At 35.7% G+C, this 21765-nt stretch overlaps 1 protein-coding gene across 1 annotated transcript in view; it reads left to right on the top strand.

Moving 5' to 3' along the window:
* The window catches only part of CNGB3 (cyclic nucleotide gated channel subunit beta 3), a 161999-nt gene that overhangs the window by 28270 nt on the left and 111964 nt on the right, over positions 1-21765 (top strand).

The raw sequence follows: 21765 nt of genomic DNA, 5'->3' as shown, positions 1-21765 counted from the left end.
CTCTAGGCAGCCATTTGGCCATAGGCCATAGCACACCAACAAAAACATTGTAGTCACATGTCTGAGTCATTAGTATCAGCTTGAAAACAGCTTACATATTTACTAGGCATGAATTTTTTAAAAAGGACTTGAAGAGAATGTATGATTCTTCTCTGAATTCACAAAGAAATGGCTATTCCAATTCTGTAAACATCTTATTGTTCCAGAAGACTGATTATTATTTCCTTTCATCTGCTAAAGAAAGTGTGGTATGATAACCAAGAATAATTACAGAAACAGATAATCTTTTTGCCACTGAAGGAATACAGTTATATAAATACTTCCTACAAAATTACTGGAAATATCACAAAGGAGATGGCAATGTCAGTGTGAATCAGTGAATTCACAATAAAACCCAACAAGAAGCTCCTTCATTTGGCCACTTCTTGGCATGTTTATGTGCCTGCTGATCCAATTTGAATTGCTTGACTATAGTTAATATAATTGCAATAAGTGTACTCTTCTTATTTAATAGGCAAGAAGAGTTGTCATTTATAAAGCAGTTAAAAGTACCTATTCCTCCCCCTTACCCCCCATTCCCACTTCTCTCTCAGCAGCTCTACTGTATTAAACTGTGTGCTGCCAATAGGTGTCACCATGACCCGGTGTACTAGGACCTGGTGTATTTGGTTGAACAATAGGCATCAGAAAGAGTGCATTTTCAATAGGTATATATTTGACTATATGAAAATAAACACAAGCTCATTCTACCGCACATACAAAAAAAAAAAAGTTTGACAAAAATTAAGCCTGACATATTATTTAGGCAGAGGGAAGGTACTTAAACTCTGAAGTAAAGATTAGACTCTCACAACTGGGGTAAGTAATTATATTATTTCTATAACTGTTGGTGCTTACAGATGATTTACAGTCCTGTTAGTGAGTCATTGTTATCTTTACTCCACAGATAAGCAGCCAAGGCACAAAAAGGTTAATTAGTTTGCCTATAATCATAGGTCAGCTCTGCCAAGATCAGACTGCAAAAGACTCAGATCCCTGAGTGGAACTTTTTCCTCGCTCCCACCAATACACTCACTTTCAATCAACATCTTAACCTTCTGAACTGATCTCTCTTTCTAGCATTTATTTTAGTATATTTAATTTTTTGTAACAACCAGGGTGATACATAGGTTTTCAAAGGACTGAAGGGGAAGCCATAACTAACACTTTTAGGGATGTATTCTTCTTAACCCAGTATAGTACTTTCACTCTTCTGAAATACGAAAATGCAAACATTTCAATTACACAGAAAATGGGTCATATCTCAAAAACACAAAACTCCTTGACACAGCCTTGTATGCTTCCCACCTGTTTTTACTTTGTCTTCCCCAACACACAGTTCCTTCCCTGTTTTCCCATCTCTCTGTTCCAGTCATACCTGTCCTATTTCAGACTCTTGTACTCATGAATTGATTATTCTCTGGAATGTTTGATTATTCATTTTGCAATATAGGTAGCAAAGTCGCTTGAGAATTATTGACAAACTGAGTAGACGCAAGTTAGTTTAAAACTCTGGCTTTATGGCTGGCCACACTTCTCCTCAAGATTGAGGGAGAACCAGCTGCATTGAAGGAGCAACTTAAAAGGGTCACTGGAAGTTCCAGTGTCACTTTTGACTAATATTACTGGGAATCTTAATTTCCAATACCATGGAGGACTTACCAAAGCCGTCCTGTTTTGATTTCATGGGTATCAATGATACCACATCTTGAATCCTAGAGAGCAGAGTTTCTATACATAACTAGAAAATATCAATGATAAAATAACTTTCTATTAAAAGTGTTATTTCACAATACTCTCAATGAGTAAAGATGATTTTGGTATTTGCAGTTATTAAAAATCAATGATTTTAAACTTGGGCAAGGCCAGGTTTTAAAAAGCTCTTTCTCCTTGAAAAACATTAAGGATTTGATTGATTGCAGGTACTAAATACAGATGCTGTGTGAGCGACTGATTCTCACTTCAACTTTTTGAAGTAACAAAAAAAGTTAATTATTACTAAATAAAAGTTAAAGGTAGGTCTTTTATTCTAAGTGCATTTACATTATCCTCTGACCTAAGCCATGGCTTGAATAGGAATTATGTGTTTAGGATGATCAATATGTATTGGGGAGAATGCATGTTGTGGATTTTGCAGTCTGTGTGTGTGAAGTGCAGTGTGATATTATTGATTATGCCTTTAGTTTCTGTCACACTCAGCAGAAGATAGGCAGAGGTAGATACCAGGAGAACCAACAGGATATAGGTATAGATATAGATATAGATATAGATATAGATATCACAACAGGATATATTTTTTTAACAACAAGATTATATATATAAAGAGATTTATTATAAGGAATTGTCTCACATGATTGTGGAGGCTGGGAAGTTCCTAAGATCTCCAGTCAGCGAGCTAGAGACCCAAGAGAGCCAATGATATAGTTCCAGTCTGAGGCTGCAAGTCTCAGAATCAGGAGGACTGATGGTATAATTCCAGTGTGAAAGCTGCAAGCTGAAGACCCAAGAAGAGGCAATGTTTCAGTTCGAGTTTGAAGGCAGGAAGAGCTCATGCCCCTGCCCAGTCAGGCAGGAGGAATCCCTCTCACTCATGGGAGGGTCAGCCTTTTTGTTCTATTCAGGCAGGCTTTCAACTGATTGGATGACGACCACTTACATTAGAGAGGGCAATCGGCATTACTTAGTGTACAGATTCAAATGTTAATGTCATCCAAAAGCACCCTCACAGACCCACCTAGAATAGTTGGCTTTTTTTTTTTTTAACGTATCTCTGTTGTATTTTATTGCTTTGGCACAAAGATTATTGCAAAGTGCACAAGGAAAGATCAGCCATGATGTAATTTTCAGTTAAAATGAGTTTCTGCTTATAACATAACAATTTTCTAGAGTGCATTAAAAAAAACAATTATCTGAGTCATGTAAAAGCATTTAACTTTTTTAAAAATATCTTTATTGCAGTATAATGCTTTACAGTGTTGTGTTAGTTTCTGTTGTACAACAAAGTGAATCAGCTATAAGTATACATATATCCCCAAATCCCCTCCCTCTTAAGCCTCCCTCCCATCCTCCCTATCCCATTCCTCTAGGTGGTCTCAAAGCACTGAGCTGATCTCCCTGTGCTATGCAGCAGCTTCCCACTAGCCATCCATTTTACATTTGGTAGTGTACATATGTCAATGCTACTCTCTCACTTCATCCCACCTTCCCCTTCCTCCCCTGTGTCCTCAAGTCCATTCTCTACCTCTGCATCTTTATCCCTGCCCTGTCACTAGGTTCATCAGTACCGTTTTTTTAGATTCCATATATGTGCTTTAGCATACGGTATTTGTTTTTCTCTTTCTGACTTACTTCACTCTGTATGACAGACTCTAGGTCCACCCACCTCATTACAAATAAATCAATTTCTTTCCTTTTTATGGCTGAGTAATATTCCATTGTATATATGTGCCATATCTTTTTTATCCATTCATCTGTCAATGGACATTTAGGTTGCTTCCATGTCCTGGCTACTATAAGTAGTACTGCAATGAATATTGTGGTACATGTATCTTTTTGAATTATGGTTTTCTCAGGGTGTATGCCCAGTAGTGGGATTACTGGGTCATATGGTAGTTCTATTTTTAGTTTTTTAAGGAACCTCCATACTGATCTCCATAGTGGCAGTATCAATTTACATTCCCACCAATAGTGCAAGAGGATTCCTTTTCTCCACACCCTCTCCAGCATTTACTGTTTGTAGATTTTTTGATGATGGCCATTCTGACTGGTGTGAGGTGATACCTCATTGTAGTTTTGATTTGCATTTCTCTAATGATTAGTGATGTTGAGCATCTTTTCATGTGTTTGTTGGCAATCTGTGTGTCTTCTTTGGAGAAATGTCTATTTAGGTCTTCTGCCCATTTTTGGATTGGGTTGTTTGTTTTTCTGATATTGAGCTGCCTGAGCCCAGAATAGCTTTTGACCAAATACCTGGGGACCCTGTGGCCCAGTCAAGTTGACACATAAAATCAACTACCACACCATCTCCATTACTCACATAAAGGAACTGAAAGTTTTTCTGATGCTAAAATGCAGTCTTTTCTTACCATTTCACAGTCCTCTCATCTCACCTGCAATGGACTGAATGTTTGTGTTCCCTCAAAATTCACGTTTTGAAGCCCTAACCCCCAATGTGGCATTATCAGAAGATGGGATCTTTAGGAGGTGGACCCCATCATGCATGGAATTCGTGCCCTTATAAAGAGAACTTAGAGAACTCTCTTGTCCTCTTTCCACCATGTGAGAATACAGCAAGAATCCTGTAAAACAGAAGACAGCTCTCACCAGAACCCAACTATGCTGGCACAGTGATCTCAGACTTCCAACTTCCAGAACGATGAGAAATGAATTTCTGTTGTTTATATGCCACCAGTCCATTGTATTTGTTATAGCAGTCTGAACAAGTAAGACATCACCCAACCCAGCCTTACCCAAAACTCTTTAACATAGAGCCTCAGTACCCTTGGGCATACATAATAATGACCTTCTTCTTCATCATGCCACAGAACAGAAATTCTAATGTTAACTATTTACAAAGTTGGGCATCCTGTTTAAAGTATTCCCTTGTCTCAAATATTGTTTTGTAAGGATACAAGAGTATGGATATATGCCTAAGCCAAATTCACATATTATGTCTATTTAGCTCTTTATATAAACATAAAAAAGAAGGGGTAAGTAAAGTTGACATTATTATTATAAAGATGTGAATTTCATAAAACAAAATCACTTCTGTGATTCTGTGATGTTTTTTCATCCAACTCTCAATAAGATTCTAAATAGAACCTAAAACTAATTTTCTGGCCACAGTAATAATACTTATCTCAAATACATGTCAGCCCAGGAGGAGATTTCTTTTCAAGATACCCAAGTATTACATATCCACATTTCTGACTGGAATCCATTTGTGTTAAACTAGCTTATTTATTTATATATTTATTTATTCTTTTTTATATCCTTTCAGAATGTTTTCTAAGTTGTTTATCCAGGGGAAAAATATTCTTTGCAAATCTTCCCAGAAAAAAGCAACCAATTCATTATCTTGTCAGATGAATCATTTAGCTTCTGAAAGACATGGAGTTCACCCCTGGAAAGTCCCATTGATGCCATTTGTCCATTACCGAGAAAAACAGCCTGTTTCTGGCATTCCATCTCAGCACATTCTTATTTTTTAATATAAAAAAGTGCATTTTGATGGACACTAATGAATAGCAAGCAAAAGATGTGTTTTGTCTGGAAATGTCAAATAGCTATGCCTGAAAAGGAGACAGAGTTGAACTGATAGGTTAAGTGGTTAAATGATGAACAAGCGAGTGAAAAGTTCAATGCCCGTGACTGGGGTGCACTGCAAGACTGACTTTTACAGTATAGTATATGGCTTTTCATCACTGTTGCTACCCATAACGCCAAGAAGGAAGGTTATTTCTGAATAGTCTTCTTTGTTCATAATAGCAATCAGTCTCTATTTGGGTGGTTTTAAAATAGGCAGTCATATCACAGCAGGAACAATGAGAGCAGAATAGGATTCAGAATCTTATCAGCACTCATAAACACTGACGTGTATTGTCTTGTAGCTAGAAAAAGCAAGAATCACTGCCGTAAAGATGCTTAAAAATCCATATGTGACTTTATAGTTGAAATAGAAAAGGAATGTCAGCTACCAAGTTTATAAAAATAAAATACAATTTATACTATAATAATTTATAAGCATGTAAAAAAATAAAATCAGCTACACATGTGCTAATTCTGTGGGATGCATAATAAAAAATGATGCACTATTATTTTTAGCCCTAAATTAGAATTTTCCTCTATGGTAAGCAATACTTTTATAATTAGGCATTGCAAACACTTTTAACAACAGATTGGCATCTCATTTTAATAATGATTGCTAACTTATATTTCTAGCAATATGGCAGACTAAACATTTGTAGAAAACTCTTTGGGGAGAATGTAATTTAAACTACTAGGTAAAATATAAAACCTACATTTGAATGCATGCCTGAGCTAGTGAAAAATAAATTCTACTGATAGAAAGTTTCAAGAACTGGTGTTTGCCCTCAGGATTTTTCCAAACTCTAGAGCCTAGATCTGAGTTGAAATGTGTCATTAGTGAAACAAAACCTGGGATTAAACTGGATGCAAAAAACAGGTTGGAAACTCTTTCATAAAACTAGGATTCCACAGGGTAACCCACTGGAGGGTAAACTATTTCTCAGAGGGAAACAGCTTGAGTAATACTTGCCTTTGTCCTGGATTTGAGTGGGAAAAATGGAAGAAATTTAAAATTGGGGGTGTGGAATGAAGGAGGAGAGGACAGAGGAGGGAAGGGGCAGAGAAGAAAGGGAAGGGGAGAAAAAGAAGGGGAAGAAAAAAAATTCTTAGCCATAAGCCAATATTCAAATAGACCTAGAACCAGAATTCTTATACTATCTATATTCTGAAAAAAAAATGAGGCTAAAAAAATTTAAAACAATTAAATTTGAGAGCCCAGACATCTGCCAAAAACCAGCACAATCTGGAAGAAAACAAGCTTTAAAACCACGTCTCAAAATATCCCTATTGATAAAGTTTCAATTAACATGAACTCACAGTCAAAAATTACTAAACATGTGAGGAAATAAATCACTGTGAACAAGACAACAGAAACAAAAAACTGCAGAATCAGACTCTTGAAAATCTACAGATGATGAAATTATCAAAAACAGTATTCTGTATAAGTATGTGATGTATATTAAAAGAAATAAAAGAGAAGATTGAAAATAAGAAACAACAAACCAGAAATTGTCAGAATTGACAAGGTATTTCTGCAAATTAACTGAGAAGAACATCTAGAAATGAAAAATATAATCTCTAAAATTAGAAAGTCAGTGAGCTAGACAGCAGATTAGACAGAGTTGAAGAGTTAGCAAAGTGGATGACAAATCTGAAGAAATCACCCCAACTTCCACCATAAAGAAAAAAGATGGAAAATATGAGAGATTAAAATTAAGAAGTGTGGAGGAAAGTGTGAAAAGGTACAAAATGCATATAATCAGAATTCCAGAGAAAGATAATAAATAGAATGGTGGAGAATCAATATTCAAAGAGATAATACAACTGATAAAAGGTAGTAGTCCTCAAATTCAGTAAGCCAAATAAATCCAAATCAGCATAAATAAAATGAATTAGCCCTAAATATATTCTAATAAAACTTAAAAGTATAAAACACAAAAGAAAGATTTTTTAATTAGCCAGAAAGTAAATACAGACCACATAAGATAGGAGAAGTAAACTAACATCTGACTTCTCAACAGTAACAATGGAAACCAGTAAACAGTAGAATGGCATTATCAAGATTCTAAAAGTAATAGTCAACCTGGAATTCTATACCTGGTGAAATTATTGTTCAAATAAGAGGGTAAAGTGTAGATATTTTCAGTCAAGCAAAACTGAAGGGAGCTTAGAAGTTTTTTAACGTATACTTCAGGAAAATAAAAATTATCTGAGGAGGAAAGACTCAAATTGGGGTAGTCAGGGATCAGTCAGGAAAAAAGAATTTATTCTAAATATTTCAATGAGAAGTAATTAAATACAAGGAATTCTGCAGTTTAAAAACTTTTGTAAGCGGTAGGAGAGCAAAGTTCAAGGGTGGAGACTGCAACACAGAAATTAGAAAAGTACAGAAACTAGCTGCCAAAGCCACAGCTGCCCCTTAATTTCAAAGCTGGAGACTGGCAGTAGAATATAGAGTCTGAAGAAAGTTCAGAAGATCTGCTGCTTCTAAGGAAGTATGCTCTGGTCTTCTGCCAGATGACAACTGAATTGTGCCTTCCTTTTAACTTTCAAATCACCTACAAATGTGTCTCATTGGTGGAATTTAAATCAGGACCCTCCTGGCAAGGGATTCTTAAAAATAAGGTTCCCAGGCTTTCAGCCACTGCAATAACATGGGAAAGTGTAAAAAGGAACAGAAATGCCACTGATTGCAAATAGACAATCCAGCACAGAGATTCAAGGAGAAAATGGAAAGCATGTGGATAAATAGAAATAAACATTGAAACATGAAATAATTATAATAATGTCTAAATTGAGGGTAAAAAGTGAGATAGAACTAAACTATTCCCTCTACAGTATGGTGATTGGCATAAAAAAGAATTAAGAATCTGATCAATTTTAGAACTTCTTAATTAAACATGCATGTTAAAATATATTTGAAGAACACTAATTTAATTAAAAGAGTATTTAACCTCCATACACTAAACTTATATGATTTTAATATTATAAGATGATAGACGAGAAACAGAGAGAACACGGAGCAATTCTATCAATTACAAAATGAAACTGATGATTCCATGCTCCTAGATGGGTGATTTCAAAATGGTTTTTTTTGTTTTTTCATAGACTTAACATTTAAAAATTCATTAAGGATATATTATATTTGAACAACACAGCTGACAATTTAAATCTGAAAGAAATTTAGAGAACCCTTATATCCAGTAACTGAAGAATAAACAGTTATTTCAAGTTTACTTAGAACATTACAAAAATTCACAATATACTGTATCAAGGTACACTGTAAAATCTCCCAGGATCTCTTTAAAAATACAAATGTTTGTGTTCTACCCCCAGTGATACTGATTTCATTGGTCTGGGGTGGGTTCTAGGCCTTAGTGTGTCTGAAAATCACTCCTCAAATGATTCCAAGGTCCATCCAGGACAGAGAACCATTTCACTAGGAGTGACCATTTCACAAAATGAGACCTAAAGTAGGTCTTAATAAATTTTAAAGATTTCACATTGAATATATTTCTAATCACTGTGCAATAAAGTTAGAAGTTAATTTTTTTTAAACTAAATTTTTGAAAAATCTCACATAATTAAAATTTAAATCACACTTTTAAGTGGCCCTTGGGTCAACAGATACATCATTAGTGAAATTAGAAAATACTCAGAAAGGAACTGCAATGAAAATATTGCACACCAAACTTATAGAATAATAAAGATACCAGCAGGTATTTGTTTTGTTTTTCTTTCTTTTTTTTTTTTCTTTTCCTTTTTTTTTTTTTTAACTAGAAAAGTTGGTTATAAAATTTCTTGGAAGAACAAACAAGCAAACATAGTGAGGAAAACGCTGAAAATGGAGTTTTTAGAGTAATGTAGGTGGTATAAGTCCTACCAAATATTAAAACCTATTTAAAAACCTCTGTAATAAAAAAAAATAGTGTGGCATTGGCACACGAATAGCTAAACCAATAGTATAGAGAATACAGAAATAGACCTAATTGCATATAAAAATGTAGTGTATTATAAAGTTGGCATCTAAAATCAGTACAAAAAATGTAGATTTAAATAAGTGGTATTAGAGTAACTGGATAGCCATATAGAAAAAAAGTAAAATTGGATCTGTCCCTCATGCAGCACACAAGGATAAATTCCCAACGAATCAGAGATTTAAATGTAAAATAGTGAAACAGCACAAGTACTAGGGAAAAAGGTTCAAATCCCTTCATAACCTGGAAAGGTACATTAATCCCCAAATTCAAAATTCAGAAGGAAAAAAGCAAGAGCTTAATACATTTTACTATGTAAAACAGAAAAAGCAAACAAACAGAAAACTTTTCATTACGAAAAAAATTATTAAAAAAAAAAAGAGACAATATCAGCAAAATATCCAGATATGAAAATTCTCACTGCTATTTTCTTTGAGGATTGATTATTTTATTTGGGGATTAACAGACATTTAAATTTTTTCATTAAGATACTTTACAACTGTTAATGACTCAATCAAGTTGATATCTTTGTGATATGTTACTACCACAATTTTATTTTCCTCTTTTTAAAATCTAATACCAGAAGTACAATGTACTTACCTAATAGCATAGAGCAAAACCACTATGTCATGTAATCCCAGGAGTAAAATAATAATCCTGACACTCAATACGGTGCAATCTGAAAGTCCATCTTGACCTCAAAAAAAAGTAATTATTAGTAGTGTATATATATGCATATATTATATATAATATAATATACCTTATGTATACATTATTCATATACATATAATATATGTGTATATTTGGTGACAAATTACCTGCTAAAGTCCCCACCTGTGCTTTCTACTCTTAAAAGTCATTACTATTGTGCCAGAAATTATATGTGGCACATGAAGATGAAACAGACCAGTATCAGAAACATCAAGAGTGATTTACTAGTAGGCAGTTAGACATGAGTCAGCAGACAGAAGACTAAAATTTTATGAATATGTGTAGTTGCCTTGAGAGAAGAACGAGCCTATGGACACAGTTTGTGACCCTATTTAAATCACTTCTGACATGTCAGTTGCCTGTTGCCATAGAAAACCAGAGCAGACAGAATTTGTGTCTACTTTCTTTTTTTTTTTTTTTTTTTGGCATAGAGAGAAGGAAAATAGACAAATTTTGTATTATTTTATGGCACCTAAATTGTGACTTCTAAAAAAAATAGATCTTCTTATTTACCTAGTACAGTGAAGGGAACCATAGAATAATTGGTGGATTTTTTGAAAGTTTTAAAAAATTATGCAAGTGGACAAATTCAGATTACTATGAGGCAGGCAAATAACACCCATGTATAAAGCACATGGGATATGGAAACAACAGAGTAGCAAGATGATAAGAGACAGGAGAAGAGGGGATACTGAGGTGAACTGGAGTGCACCCAGGGATTCCTCTTTCCCTTAAAGAGCCAATCCAGCTGAGAGATGCCATAGGGAAAAATGAATCCAGTGATGCCAATATTATCTGATTTTTTTAAGAAAACCCCAAAATGAATACTACCAAAATAATTTGAAATTCTTTTAAACTATAGGCCAAACAAAACACAGCTACCATCTCTGCCTTTAAAGGGTAGACTAGTTCTAAACAAGTTGACTGTTAAAAATATAATTCCATTATAAAATTAGAGATGTGGTCCACAGGAAAAATATTCATTATTGCTGTTCCCAATGTGAAGCACATATAGAGAATAAAATCAAAACTATAAGACTATTTTGTGGATTATAATGAATAACTTTGTACATTTCCTTTCAGTATTTTTGTTATTTTTAGGATTGGGGTTTATACTATAGTTTTTTTTAGATATTATATTTTAGTTATTTTAGATAGCTTTTGTCTGATATTAATTAATAAGCAGTCTTTCATTTGAACAGCATGTTTTTATAGCCAGTCTCTTTAATGCACTCATAATAGTCCAAACAGCATAAATAGCAAGAGCCTAGAAAAGAGGTTTTGTTGATTCTATCTGAAAGTTAATTGACTGATGGAAGTTGGAAGATTTGGTAAAAAAAAAAAAAAAAAGGTAAAATGGAAGCTCCCTAATGTGAGAGAATAACTAGATGACTCATTGTGTTTTTTAAAATCTTTATCTCCTTGGGAAGAGGAAAATGATGGGTCTGCCTAACTGGCATTAGCAGGAGACAAGAACATGATGAGACAAAGGGGTAGAGATGAAGGAGGGGGTACCTCCCTACCTGGTGACAGCAGCAGACAAAAGAGCTGAATCACCTGAGAAAGGAAAAGAAAAAAAAAAAAAGTTTCCCACCTAGTGAGAGACAATTTCAGCCATGGGGAACAGCAAAACTAGCACAGTGATTTGCAGCATATCGGTTCTCAAAAAGCAGCAAAAATGCTATGCAGATAAGCTGAGGGGAGCAAACCCATAAGCAACCTAAAAGTAAGCTGGCCTGTGGGGATCAGGATGGGAGAAATGGAAGCTTATCAGACACCCCCATACTCTCTCCATCCTTCTTGAGGAAGGAAGGTACTTGAATGTTTCAGCAAGTCAGCAAAGTTATGGGGAATTGCTCATTTACTAGAGTGGGGTAATTGCCAGAGAGGTTGACAATTTTATCTCAAATGTTTAGCACGGGGTCTGGCACTTATTATATGCAGTTGAAGATAATTGCTTTGTGAATAAAACATTGTATATTTTACTCTACTCCAAGTAGATTTCAAGAAGGGGGGATCACAAAGTGAAACATATATATATGTTTTAAACTTCTGATAGAAATTTTATGAGTACACATAGTTTAATGCCTGAAAACTGTTCTCATTTTAAATATAGAAATCTTTTCAAATATGGCTGTTTTCACTAATCATGATACGTCTTGCCAGTTTTTCCTTTATCTTTATATGAAAGGTAATGTTTTCATTTATTGTTACCCTTTTCCAGCATCCCATAATATCCAGTTTGTTATATAATGTGGTAAAAAATGCAACTGAGAGCTTAAATGTCTAATAATTCTATACCAATAAACGTTCACCCTAATTCTGCTGTAGCAAGGAATAGTTTCACAACTAGTTTATGTGCCAACCATCAGCTAGGTAAATCGCTTCTACCTAGCCTAATGATTCATTTTATTCTAACTTTTTTTATGCAACTGTTTACCAGAGCCCTTATCTGGGCATCCAGCTCACAAAAACAGGCCTGTTTGAGCCCTCCCAAACCCTGGTCATGGTAAGACATCGACAGACAGTAGAAAAACAACTGTGCAAAAAGGAAAAAGCAGCAAGAGGACAAGCCAACAAAACAGAAGCCATCAGAAGTTCCACATGCTTCCACCACCAAGTGTAATGTGTGTCTGGGTCTGTACCCTTTTAATTAGCCTTTGCTCCTATTACAGTGGGTGAGCTGAACACACCATGTTTCAAGGCGGATTCCTCCAGGAGTGCCCATCCCCCTCACCTACTCAGGACGTCACTCCGGCAGTGTTCCCTTTCTCTCCCTCACCACCTCTCTGTTGGATCCTTTCTATAAGCATCTAAACATGTTGTAGCGGTTCTCACATTTAAACAACAGCAGCAAAATGCCTCCCTTAGTTACACAAGAGCATCAGCTATTGTCCTATTTGTCTGCTGCTCTTACAGCAAATCTCTTCAAACCAATTACCTATATTCACTTTCTCTATTTCCCCTCCTCCCATGTCCTCATGGCCCTGTTTCAACCAGGATTTTATTCCTTCATTCCGCCAGTATTTTTTCCTACTTTTATGAACATTTTTATTGATTTTTTCCACTTTTACCAAAGTCAGCAATACCTCCCATGTTGCCAAAGCCAATGGCCAGGCCTCAGTTTTTTCCACCCATCAGAAGCAATCCAGGGTTGGTCCCTCACTCCCTTCTTGAAATACTATCTTCATTTGGTTTGCCAGATGCCTCTCTCTCTGATCCTATCTCAGTGGACATCCTCCTCACCGTTCATTGATGGCTCCACCTCATCTCCCCAACCTCTAAACTTGGAAGGCCCCAAGCACAATCTTCAGACCCCTCCTCTGCTCTTCCTACATTCTCTTAGTATGTGATTTTATCTGGTCCTATGGTTTTAAGCAACAATGATACCCTGATGATTCCCAAACTTATATCTCCAGTCCAGATCTCTCCCCAGAACCTCAGTTTCACATACCAATTGCCTACTTAATATTTCCACTGTAGTGTCTATTTGACATGTCCAAAACCAACCCTTAATTCCCTCACTTCTTCCAAATCTGTTCCTCCTACGTCTTCCCCTTCTCAGTAGAAGGCACCTTCATTCTTCCATTTGCTCAAAAATTCACCCTCTTTTCTCTCTCATACAGTACAGCCAATCCAATAGCAAATTCTGTTGGCTGTTCCTTTGGGACATATTCAGAATCTGACCACATCTCAGCATCTCACACACAGCTGCTACAATGTCTCCTAACTGGTCACCTAGCTTCCACTGTTTGCCCCCTGTAATCTGTGTTCAACAGAACAGCCTGGGTGATTGTGTTGAAATGCAAATCATCCCTTTCTCCTCCAGATTCTCCAGTGGCTTCCCTTTTCATTCTGAGTGAAAGCTGAAGTCCTCATAATGGCCCACAGGGCCCTACGTTATCTCCCCTGCCACCAACCTCTCCACTGCTCCTCTGACCTTAGCTCCCACCACTTTCACTCTCTCACTCTTACCCAGCCACACCAGAACAGGCTTCCCTCAGATCTCCACATAACTTCCTCCCTCACTTCTTTCAAAGTTTCTGCTTAAATGTCACCTTATTGGAGGGACCTTCCCTGACCACCCGACAGAAAATAGCAGTGCCTTTCACTTCTCCAACTCCCTTACCCTGATTTTTTTTCCTTTGTTGCATTTACCATCACCTGACATAGTCTGTATTTTTTAAATGTCTATGTTGTCTGTCTCTCCCTACCAGAAAGTATGGACTTCATTATGTTTACTTCTATATTCCCAATGCCAAGAAGACTCCTGGCATATAGTAGACATACAATAAATGAATGAATGAATAATTGAATGATTGAATGAGATCCCCAAATTATATAATTTTGAAAGGAAGATAATGCTTTTCCCATAAATATTTACTTCACTCTTAAAATTCTTTAAACTATTGTCAAGTTAATCTCTCAAGTGACTGCACATCTTCCTCCATGAATATATTTGATCAAGCTCTATGTCTGATTTCACAAAATTTTTATCACAAAATACCACCAAGTCTTTTCTGATGGCTCATAGCAAATTCACAATTTAATGTGCTTTTAAGCTATTTCGGGTCAAAAACAAAATTGGACCCTCATGCTTTAACTGATTCCACAAGTATAAGAAGTAGAAGTTATGCACTTGATTTCCTCTCTACAATTGTTGATTTCAACTGCAATCATTCTAATGACTCATGTGACAACCAGATTTTGAGAAGGCACGGTAATCCGGAGGTGATTGCACTCGGTAGTCACCTCCAGAGTCTAGGACATAAATTAAGACTCACATGAAAGGAAAACAATGGTTAAAGTCTGGAGTTCGGTAGGCATCTGTCTGTGTAACAAAAGCACCAGGCTATGGGACACAGTAAGCTTTCTACTCAGGGCAAAGCTAATTGGAGAAAGGTCTGCTTCTCCCAGGATTAAGATACAAATGGTGGCCACATGAAAGAGCTCTCAAGGCTGTTGCACTTTTCCCCACTTGGAGCTCAATGCAGTGTTTTTCTCCCACTAATGAGCAATGCATTTACTCACATGCTTTTAAAATTAGAATCAGGGGGTATTTTTTAAAGTAATGAATGTTTTGCTTAAACGGTACCAACATGTGTTTTGAAAGGAACTGGAAATGTAACATATGGTTCACGTAGACTGAAACAGGCTTTGTTCAGACATTAATCTGAGGGGAAGAGGGACTGTTTGCCTAGTTGGCCCCCTTAGGCACAGCAATCTTTATTCGATCATCAATGTATTCTTCTTAGATCAAATATTTGGTTTTAATGGAACCTGACAAAGTACTTCACTCCCGACTTTACAAAGACAATTTTGAAAAGATTCACTGAGGAATATAAACTACAATATGGAAGGAACTGTGTTCTGATTAACAGGCAATGTATACAGGCAACTACAACTAAATTACCGTACTTAGCTCACTATTAATAGAGGGTTTCAATAAAGTTCTGAATTTAACAACTCTTGCTCATCAATAACTTGGTGAAAATTTAGCCAGGTTTAACAACCAGTGTCTGTTTTGGTTTCTTCAGATCAGCATCTGGTTCTGCATCTGCCTGTTCCTATTCCATGTCTCACTGTGTCCACAGCATTTGAATCAATTCCATGCATTGGGATAAATACAAATTTAGCAGGCCTAACATTTCACCATCTCACTGCCCACTGGAGGCCAAAGCCTTTGGTGCCGTATGTAAACCATCTGCAGCTTCATCCCAGAAGCTCAGGCTGTAATTTTCTCTGAATCCTCATACGCTCATGTCAGGTATGTCCCTGATATCAACCAGCCCTCAGTATTTGGATTTGACAGTCTCTTCTGCTTGCAATCAGAGAAGTTTTTCTGCTTTTAAGGGCTTATGTGATTAGACTGGGCCCACCTAAATAATCTCCCATTTTAAAGTCTGTAAACTGCCAAGTTCCTTTTGCCATTAACATAACATATTCCCAGGTTCCAAAGATGAGGGCACGGACATCTTTGGAAGGGCCACCTTTTCTTTTATTCATACCTGAGGTTTATCTACTCCGGAGAATTAAAAAAGTTTACAGACCCTCAGCATAATTTTGGCAGGCAAATAGAGTAAAAGACTGAACAAAAATTAAACAATGACAATGAAATCTTTCCAAGACCTGAGTTTTAATTGGCCAAAGAAGAAAGCTGCCTACTCACTGACAGAAATACATATGAGAATTCTACTCAAAGCAAAATAGTGGCAAACAACTTAAGCAGATAATTAGAATTCCTAGGCAACTTGCTTCTTCCAAGATGCTTTTCGAGAGGTATGGGGAGGGGTTTATCGTCTGTGGCTTTAAATGCTTAGACATGGGCTAGTTTAAATGAACTCCAAATCTAATTTTAAGTCTAATATGTCCTTAAATGTAGCTGCTGATACCACATTTCTAGTTCCTGGGATGCTAGTGACCCCTGAATGAAGGAGACTTATTACCCTTTGTCATTTGCTCATACAAATGATCCCCCAAATTAAAAAAATATATATATATATGGTGTTTTGAAAGTCCTAATGCATTTTTCCATTGTAACAATGTTAAAAGTAACACATGCAAAGTAGACCTACAGAATTCAATTTAGAACATCATTTATTTAACACCAGTGCTACTTGAAAAGGACTGTAGAACTAATCGTGAGAAATTGTATTCTGAGTTCCAGCTTGGAACACATCACTGCTAGGGTGCCCCCCGACACAGAGCTCCCGTCTCAACTCCCCGCAGTGGATCAAATCACCTAGAGAGTAGCCACCAGGTCCCTGTTGTGGTTCCAAAGTCTGGGCAGAAAGTCCTTCAGAGCAATACCTTCAAGGAAGTGGCAAAAGTGACAAAGCTTTCATCTTTTGGCGGTAAGGCAGAACTTCCCACCTAGGCAGCTTCAAATAAACCTAATTTCCAGTGATTTGCATTTTTCTTTTCTTCTCTACCAACACTTTCCTTGGCTCAGTGCCTGAGCCAAGTTTTCAGTATCCCTGCTTAACAATATAGGAAAATACAGCTTGACGATCTCTTTTCCCCTCTCTCTATCATTAAAGCACAATCCTTTAATAACTGACAGTAAGTTTTCACTGCTAGAGACAGTAAGACGTCTTAATTTTTATAGCATTTATTCTTTCTCATATTTTATGCATTTCCACTGTTGGAAATCTGAAAAATAGCACAAACTGAAAGTAAAAACCACTCATAATCACAAGAGTCAGATATAACACCAGAGCTACTCACTCTTTGTTGAAAAATACAAGTGAATGAATGAACAAGTTCATAGTGTAAGACCAAAAGGAGGTTTTACTCCGTTGTACAAGCTCCGTGGCAGTCTGCAATAGTCTGCCTAGCACTGGCTCCTACTGTACTGTGGGCTGCTGAACCAAAGCATGGATGTTAAGAAAAAGAGACACAGCAGCAATCAGTCACAGCAAAGCTTGAACTTTCGTCAGAACTGCCTTTGAGCAGCATGAAGGTTTACACCCGAAAACATGCACATACACTGCCCTCTAGTGCCCATCCACCAGATATAATGCCGCAACATGCGTTATTGGAATAATTGCAAAACTGAAAAAAGATCAAAGTAAAGCAATGACTAAGGGGTAGAAGAAAATGATTAGAAAAGAAATTAAATCGCGTGCACTCAGCGAACTTCTATTATGGAAAAATAAATGATCAAAAAGCTCTCGTTTTCTCCTCCTCCTCCCCACGCCATCCCTACCCCTATCTCTCTTTACCAACCCAAAACACACATACACACTGTTTTTCATTCTGACCATGGCTGTAAGTGGAAGGAAAAGGATGCTGCAATAAAGCTATGAATTAAGAATTATATTTTATTTATAAATATTTGACGTATGTGAAGGATTAAGTAGCCTTGCTTAAAATAGAAATCTGATTAATAGAAAAAGAATGACACATTAATGGAAAATGAAGATGACATCATAAATCACAAGAAAAATGAAAGATTATTCAAAGAACTGCGTTAGGTGGTATGCTATTCTGAAGGAAGGGAAGTGTATTTAGATCCTCACATCAGTCCAAGGAGCCAACTAGATTTCAGATGCATGAAATTTAAACCAAAATCAATTTTCAAAAATTATGAGAAAATTAAAGTGAACTTTTATCAAATACATGGAGAACTTTCTATGCTGGAAGAAATGACAAAGGAAAATGTGGATAATTTAACTATCAAAATTAAAACTTCATTATTTAAAAAAACTAGCAGGGACACAATAAACAGAGAAAATGTTTAATTTATATAACATATGAAAAGCTCATACGAAAATATAAGAAACAGAATATGACTTCAAAACTGGCAACTAACAAGTAAAAAAATGACTTACAAGTAAATGTGAAAGCATTCACCTTGAGAGTAATCAAAAAAGTGCTAAAAAATGGTCTGTTGGAAATGGTTCACATATGCAATATTTTGACATTAAATAGTCTTAATTCTATTGTTTATTTTTTTAAATAAGAGCCAATTAATTTATAATTAAATTATTAACACAGTAATATAAAATCATGATGAAGATGATTTTTAAATTCTATTATAATTTCCAATATGACACTAAGGTGCAATAGTTGGAATAGGAAAAGAGGTTCAACTTGAGAGGAGCTTAAAACATGCTTTCAGATAAAAAAATAAATTACGGGAGTATTCTACTTCACTAACCTTCAAAATGCAAAGCTGTACCCAAATGATCACCTCCCCTGTCATTGATTACTTATTTTTAAAAAGCTAATACTAGCTGAGAAAAATAAACCCAGCACCCAGGACAGTAAATTATATGCCAAAGTAGATGAGGAGACAATAAATAAGGACTGTGGGGTGGGGGGCAGGGAACACAGAAGAGCCCAGAATGAGAAAATTTGAGAGAGGAAAAGAAGAGAGAAGAGAGAAATACCTTCAATGACAAACTATCTTTATCACCTTAGTTGTAAACTTGCTGTGGTCCAGAGTGACCCACTGTTAAACTGTGAAGTAGCTGAAATTTATCATCATGGTCCATAGAGGCTCTTGACTTCGCCCTGGTAGTGCTTTTTTAACTTATTTTCACCCTCTTCACCACAGTGAAAAGCCCAAGCTCTTAATACTCTCTCCATCTAACACCCTACCCCTTCCCACTAACCACTACCACTCACCCCATCATCTACACCCCCATGCCTAAGTCTACTTCAGGAGATAAAACAATCCTGGTAATTTATATCTTAACATAAATTATATAATACTTTTCCAAAAAAAGCAAGTTGACCCTAATTCTAATTGTGGAATAGAAAGATTTTCCCCTATTAAGAAATTTTGAATATCATCGAACATGAGGGGAAGCGCTAGGAAGGGAGGGGAACAAAGGAATCAAACAATAGGCAATTTTTTCCTCTCTTTCTAAAAAGATGTCCTTGACTCAATCAAAGCCTCCACCCAGTACAAGCTTGAAATATGCTTCCTATTCCACTCACTAAAGAGAATTACTTACCCTTGACTATAAGGTCATAATAATGCTCACACACAGGTAGATTCAGAAGCATCATTTGTCCTGATAAAAATTATATTTATATTTAATTTCTGAGGAACATCTAAATAACAAATAACATTTAGAAGAATCTTCAACTATAACTGATTTGAATCTGCTATATAAAAATATGCACATGTATTAATTTTCAAAGAAGGGTATGATGGAGAATGTGGAAGCTATAGACCACACAATTCTATGTTGGTCCCTGGCAGAACTCTAGAATGGATTGTTAAATATGACTTTTAGCACTTAGAAAATAAATGACGTTCCTTAGATAGCAAATGTGGGTTGCTAAAACTCAAGTCCCATTAACCTCATTTTAAAAAAGGATTTGACAGTCTCTTTTTATATCTTCTCAAACAAGATAGGGAAATGTGTTCAGTGAATTCACAGTTCTCTGAAAAAGTATACCTACTAAATTTTAATAAATGAACCAATATAAATCTGATCTCTAATGACATAACTACAGACTCCATGTGTTATATTGTGCTGCTCAACATTTTTTTTCAGTGATTAGGAGAAAGCCATAAATGATACAAGTCCCAAATCTATAAATGAAACAAAATAAGACAGGATGGTAGATATAACTGTGATTGGGTAAAAAAAAAAAAAAAACAGATTGGAATAATAGATTAAAACAAATGAAACTAAAGGAACTTGATTCTTCTCTTCAAACTTTCACTTACTTTTCTTATAGACTTGGACAAACCTCTTAGTTTACTAAAACCTCAGTTTCCTCATCTGAAAAGGAGGATAATCACAAATAGCTTCATTCATGGGGTTGTTGTGAGATTCAAATGAGGAAAGAATCATAAAAACCATTTTAAAATCATGAACTTCAATTCAAATATTCTTTTGAAACATACCAGAAAGAAATGTAGAGTTCCTAGCAGAGGTTTTAAACATTCAACCGCTTGAACACAGATTGAGGGAGAGCCCTTTAGGGTGGGAGGAGAGGCAAGACAGGTGAAGAAGATTAAGAGGTACAAACTATTAGCTAGAAAATAAATAAGATACAAGGATGTAATGTACAGCACAGGGAATATAGTCAACATTTTATAATAATTTTATATGGAGTATAATCTATAAAAATATTGTCACTATTATGTACACCTGAAACTATTATATTAAGTCAATGATGCTTTAATTAAAAAAAACTCAACAATAACAGAACAACCAACTCAATTATAAAAAAAAAAATGGGCAAAAGATCTGAACAGACACCTCATCAGAGATAAACAAATGGAAAATACTCGACATCATTTGTCATTAGGGAAATACAAATTAAAACAAAGAGATACCACTACACACCTATTAGAATGGCTAGAATTCAAAACATTGACAACACCAAATGCCGACAATGAGGTGGTGCAATAAGCACTCTCGTTCACTGCTAGTGGGAATGAAAAATGGTGCAGTCACTATGGAAGACAATTCAGCAGTTTCTTACAAAGCTAATCATAGTCTGAATATATGATCCAGCAAACACACTTCTTACCCAAATTTACCTGAATGAGTTGCAAACTTATGTCCACACAAAACCCTGCATACAGGGGTTTATGGCAGATTTATTTATTCATAATTGCCAAATTTTGGAAGCAAACAAGATGCCTTTCATTAGGTAAATGGATAAACTGTGTATATCCACACAATAGAATATTATTCAGTGATAAAAAGAAATGTGTAGTCACTAAAAGTCATAGAGGACCCTTTAATGAATATTGCTAAGTAAAAGAAGCCAGTCTGAAAAGCTACACACTGTATCATTCCAACTATACAACATTCTTCAAGGCAAACTATAGAGACATAAAAAGATCAGTGTTTTCCAAGGATTTGTGGGAGGGATGTAGGGATAAACAGGTAGAGTACAGGGGAGTTGTAGGACAATGAAATTACTCTGTATGATATCGTGATGATAGATTCATATCATTATGCATTTGTCAAAACCCACATAACTGTATAGCACAAAGAGTAAATCTTAATGTAAAATATAGCCTTTAGTTCATAATAATATTTATTCATCATTGTAACAGATGTACCACACTAATACAAGATGTTAATAATAGTGGGAAACGGAGGGTGGAGGGTAGGGGAGTGGGATAGAAGGCAGGAGCTCTTTGTACTTTCTGCTCAATTTTTCCGTAAACCTAAAACTGCTCTAAAAAATGGAGTCTTTGTTAAAAAATAATGATAATAAAATCTATTAATAAAAAAATCTTCCCTTTTTG

This window comes from Balaenoptera physalus, assembly GCF_965194825.1.
Source record: "Balaenoptera physalus genome assembly, chromosome: 17".
Lineage (NCBI taxonomy): Eukaryota > Metazoa > Chordata > Mammalia > Artiodactyla > Balaenopteridae > Balaenoptera > Balaenoptera physalus.
Note: the sequence above shows the minus strand (reverse complement) of the source record. Positions and strands in the feature narration are given on the sequence as shown.